The sequence below is a fragment of the Myotis myotis genome, unplaced genomic scaffold, assembly GCF_014108235.1.
Source record: "Myotis myotis isolate mMyoMyo1 unplaced genomic scaffold, mMyoMyo1.p scaffold_m19_p_16, whole genome shotgun sequence".
Classification (NCBI taxonomy): domain Eukaryota; kingdom Metazoa; phylum Chordata; class Mammalia; order Chiroptera; family Vespertilionidae; genus Myotis; species Myotis myotis.
Genome location: NW_023416320.1, coordinates 18,260,401 through 18,266,400, shown reverse-complemented (window position 1 = coordinate 18,266,400; position 6,000 = coordinate 18,260,401).

The following is a 6,000-nucleotide window of genomic DNA, read 5'->3' as shown; positions in this document are numbered from 1 at the left end:
TTGTTTTTCTAAATGATCTTTGTGTTATTGTCTCTACTTTTAAGATAGATCATATCCTGAACATGAAAACATTATATTCATAAGAAACATGTATGTCTTTGATGAAGCTTATCCATGTTATCCAGTTGTATTTATTAATCATCCTCTTGCTTATTTAAGACTAACTTACAGCAGAGGAACGTTTGGAAATTGAAGATTGCCATTGTCACTAGCTTTTGAAAGATTTAGAAGTCAAAGTATTAATGATTAGGGTTTTTTTTTTTTCTTTTCAGTTCAGCAGATAATAAAAATGGGCATGTCTTCCTTATACAACATAAAATCAAGAAGTAACACCTCTAACAACTAATTCTGCCCTCAACACTGGTTATGAGAAAGTTTGTGCTATTGATCGAGGATATAGATATCCTGGTTAGTCTTAAATAATGGCTGATTAAAGATAGAAAAATGCTCTCAATATCACAGAACAGTGACTTCTGAGCAATGTTTTCCACCTGATGCTGCTCAATGTATCCACACTCAAGAGACTAAAGCTAGAAAAGAATATAATCGGGAAAAAAGGCACAAAAAAATATGGTGTGAAAATGAGAATGGTAAAATCGATTCCACTTTCTCTGTCAAAGTTAATGCAGCATAAAATAACCTAGATGGATTGAAAGATTTGTAAATCAAAGTGCTTTATTAACTATCAGTGTCTCTCTTTTTCAACTCATCAACTAATAAATATATCACAAGAAAATATATTTTTTTCTTTTTTCTGCTCTACCTCCTTTAGAGCAATTGAGCATCAGGAGTCCAGACTATCCTCACTTATTAATGAAATCAGATTTTCCACTGTCTTTTTATGAGTTGGTTGAACCCCAGGTTAACTTCTCAATGATATTAGAATTGATATATTCTAAGCTATAATTGTCTTGACTATTAGAATTGATATATTCTAAGCTATAACTGTCTGTTCACATCACAGCCTCATAAGAACACACTGAGCAAAGTTGAGAGTGGTGTGCAATTTTCCGGGAAATCTTCAATGTGGAAATGGGAGGAGCGTTATAATTCAGGTAAATTCACAGAATAGAGTTATGTCAGAAAGAGGAGAGCACAGAAGAAAAGGAACAGAGTTGATGCTGAGAAGAATATGCCAGAGATGCTAAGTCGATGATCTGACTCAGGCAAAATACCCACACTGGGGTTCAGGTACCAAGCAAATCTGCATTAACAATGAATTCCTTATTCTTCCCGTACTTGAATTATGATCTTTCCATGAGATATTCTTCTCATTTCTCTTAGTGATGTCATCTACTCCAGTAATTTCAACCATCCCCTTTCCAGGGTTTTCTGAATCATTGTACAGTAGTTCTGAGTTACACAGAGATGGGTCTGAATCTTGGCATGTCAACTTACTAAAATGGACATGCTGTGAGTTAATAAAATTTTTATCTATAAAATGGGTATAATATTCGCCTTAAAGATTTAAGTTTATTGTAAGAATTAAATAGGATAGTGTTTTTAAAAATGTTTAACAAAATGTGTCAGTAAATATTGCAAAGTATAATAATTATTCCTGCTTTGATCGGTTTGGCTCAGTGGATAGAGCATTGGCCTGCAGACTGAAGGGTCCCGGGTTCAATTCCAGTCAAGGGCGTGTACCTTGGTTGCGGGCATATCCCCAGTGGGGGGTGTGCAGGAGGCAGCTGATTGATGTTCCTCTCTCATCGATGTTTCTAACTTTCTATCCCTCTCCCTTCCTCGCTGTAAAAAATCAATAAAATATATATTTTTAAAAAATAATAATTATTCCTATACAAATTGCTATGTATATAAAAGCCAAGCGACTGGAACACTGGAACGACCAAAACGACTGGTTGCTTTGACACACACTGCGGCCCCAATCGGCCCCCTCCACCCTGATGGGGGGTGGGGCCTGCCGGCCAACCTCCCACATCCCCTCCCCACAGCCAGAGGGCCAGACCCCACCCATGCACAAATTTGTGCACCAGGCCTCTAGTGTTCTTATATTTCCATTTGAATCAGGTAGCTGACTCATCCCTTTATTACTTAAAGTATAAATGTCTACAATTGCTTTTTCTTTTTAGCAGTGGTTTTTTTTAATGCTTCTCCATAGTCATTATTTTAACAATGGAAAATTTGGAAAGGAAAAAGAAGGAATTGTTAATCTCACTATACTATATTTGACTAATGTTTCACATAGTTTAGTTTTTAGCCTTTATTATATTAGGTAAGTTGAAATTTTACTAAGAAACTTAATTATGGCACTGACCTCATTATTAAATAACTGTATAAACATTATTTAAATGGTTTAATAGTAATATTTTGTGTGAACATACTAGTATTTATTTAATAAATTATTCTGTTTTTACTGTTGAATGAGTACTGCATAATTGTTTATAAGAATTTTGTGTATGTGTGTTTAAGGGTTATGGGAAGCTTTCTATTCTCCTTAGTATAAATTCCTTGAATTTTTAGTCTAATAGAATGACCTTATACATGATACTTTATATACTAAATTACTTTTCAAAAAGATTGTAGCTATATCCATTCTTAATATCCATTTATATTTTACATACTCTCACATATACTGGGTGATACTTCTTAAAAATCTTTGATAATTTGATAAGAATGAAACTGCTTTATATATATTTCATATCCCTCACTTAGGATTTCTTTTTTAACCTATTTTACCAACACCAGATTGTATTCAGTAATCACTGCTCTTATAAGATAGTTCCTGCACACCACATTCAGTAGCTCCCCATCACCGTCCAACTGAAGTTCCAACTCTTTTTCTTAGAATTGAATACTCTCCCAGTGTGATCATAACCATTTTTATGCCTTTTACTTATCTATCCACTTAAAATTATAATTTCATACTCCTTTGAGACTGACCTTCAAGGTTCATTCTCTATGCTCTGAAGAATTCTTCATTTATATGAACTCTTTTCAGATTTCCAGTTCGTATACTTGGCTGACTTCTTAACATCACTACTTGGATATTTCAAAGGAACCATAGCCCTAACACATTCAAAATAGAATTAATTAAAACATATCATTCTTACATTCTTTCCCATTTACAAATGTGGCAGTACCACCCACACAGATATTCAGGTAAGAACCCCTCCTCATGAAATCCACCATCTAAACTATAAGCAAGCATCTAGCTGCACCATGTATCGAGTTTTAGCAAGCATCCCCATGCCCTCTGCAGCCAGCTGGTCCACGCTACCTGCTTCCTTCTCTGAATAATGCAGCAGCCCGTGCGCACGTGATCCTAATCACTTGCTTAAGATTTCCCTTCCTATTTCTCCTCAGATCAGCCAAACTAGTGACAAAGTTTAAAGAAAAGAAAGTTTAATCTTACCATGTCATTTTTCTATACATGTTTTTACTTAGTTCAGTTTGTGCTGTAAATAAAAGGTTTTATATTTTTCCTCTTTAAAATTCATCATTAAAAGATTATTATAACATCATTAGATTAGGTCATTCCCCTCCGTAAATCTTCAGTGGCTTCCTATTGCACCTGAAGTGAAATACACACCCCTAAACAAGCTGGCCTTGCCAATCTCTCCAGCTTCATGTTGTCCCTCCACATGCAACTGTGTTCCAGGGCCATCAGCCTCCTCTCAGACCCTCAAAAGTGCCACCTTCTTTCTTGAAGTTGATTGCTGAGCATGTTGTTTTTACATGAGGAACCAAAATCAGCCTCTCTCTTGGTTTTGAATTGTATGTTTGTTTTTACGATGAAAATGTGGCTGTTTGCCACCCCTCTCTAATAGAAGGTACTCTAGGGGATTCAAACTCTTCCAAAAAATGGAAAAGGAAAGAACACATTCTAACTCATTGTAAGACACCAGCATTAGCTTGATACTTATACCAAAGCCAGACAAAGGCATCACAAAAAAAGAAAAATACAGACCAAAATCTCATGAAAACAGATGTAAAAATCCTCAACAATATGCTGGCAAAGAAAATTCAACAGCATATTAAAAAATTGTATGACATGACAATGGGAAATTTATTCAATGAAGGCAGCGTGGTTCAACATAAGGAAAACAACCACATGATCATCTCAATAGACATAGAAAAGACATTTAACAAACTCTGACACATGATTAAAAACAGCCAGAAAGCTAGGAATAAAAGAAAACATATTCTACATGATTAAAGGGCATTTATGTTTTGTTTTGGTTGTGTGTGTGTGTGTGTCTGTGTGTGTGTGTTTTAATGTAATAATATTGTAGTCAATGGTGGAAGACAGAAAGCTTTTCCCCTAAAAACAAATTAAAGAAGGAGAGGCCCTGGCTGGTGGCTCAGTGGTCAGGGCATTGGCCTATGCACCAAAGGGTGGTGGTATACATTTCCAGTCAAGGGAATGTGCCTGGGTTGCAGGTTTGATCCTGGCCCCAGTTGGCAACCAATCCATATATCTCTTTAACATAGATGTTTCTCTCTCTCTCTCTCTCTCTCTCTCTCTCTCTCTCTCTCTCTCTCTCTCTCTCTCCCTCTCTCTTGCTCTCTCTCTCCCTCTCTCTCTCTCTCCTCCCTCCTTCCCTTCCACTCTCTCTAAAAAATCAATGGGAAAAATATCCTCAGGTGAGGATTTTAAAAAGGGGGGAAGAGAAATGGGGGGGGGTATTGCTTAATAGATACAGTTTCTCTCCGTGGTGATGGGAAAGTTTTGGAAACTAATAGTGGTGATGTTTTCACAAAAGTGTAGATATAATTAATGCCACTTAATTGTACACTTAAAATGGTAAAATGGAAATATATATATATATATATATATATATATATATATATCTCCACAATAATATTTTAAAAATGCATTATTGAAAATTAACCAAACCATGTAAGTATATATTTATATAGTACAATTTTAAAATAATTATTGGTTGCATTTGTAGCATTTATCCTTCTAAAGTTATGAAAGCTTAAAACACAAAGAAGAGGTATACTATATTTAGTATAATACAAATGAGAAAATATAACCAGTATAACTAAGGGATATGATTTCTTGCTGAAATATAATGAATTAAAATAAACTTTAAAAAATAATTGTACAGGTTTTATGGAGATATGACAAAAAAAGAAAATTTTAGGCAACACTAAGCTTTCTCAAATAGAAGTTAGAATAGCCTTATGAGGCAGGAATTACAATCTCTATTTTGAACATGAGTGGAAACAACAGGTAAGTAAGGAAATGCACATTATTGTATCCTTTGCACATTATTGTATTCTTTGCACATAGAAGAGCAGGTAGGACAGAGCAAGTACGCAATATTTTGAATCGACAAACAATGATCCAATATCAAAGAGATCCAATGTAAAAAATTATATGTAATACTAAAACTATGTCAAGTCTTCAGATAAAGAAGAAATCAATAAGATCGAAGAGAGAGTAGGCAGCCAGTTTGAGAAGCAACTTTCCAGCTGCTCTTCCTTTAGCGAATATCATAGCTTATTGGCGGCATTCTATCCTCCCAAAGCCATCCACTCTTCATGTAGCCAGAAGCAGTTTTAAGTATTAAATACACACTATGATAAGTGTGCCACAGCTAGTCACCAGCAGCTTTTGTGTAATTATCAAAGGTATTTCCATCCCACTGCCTCTGTAAATCTTTCCCACAAAGACCTCCACTCTCATGGAGCATGGATTGTTCAATGGGATCCTGTCACACCGACTTGGCTCACTTTTATTGTTATTTATCCAAATCAAAGGCCTTGCTAAAGCAGAAGCTATTGTTTGCTTTAATCCCCAGCAACCAGAATTTGTTGATCAGACAGCAGCTTCAAATTATTTGGAAAAAGGGATAAATTTGCGTGAGAAGGAATATAATGGAGAAAAAAAATGTGAGCTTTTAAAATTTATTTCTTCTCAAAATAGGAAGCAATAGATTCACAGAGAAAGAAAATTAGAAGTCACACTAGACTTTTAGAAGGATGTTTTTTCTGGCAAAAATCTTATACAAGACACTGGAATCTTGTAAA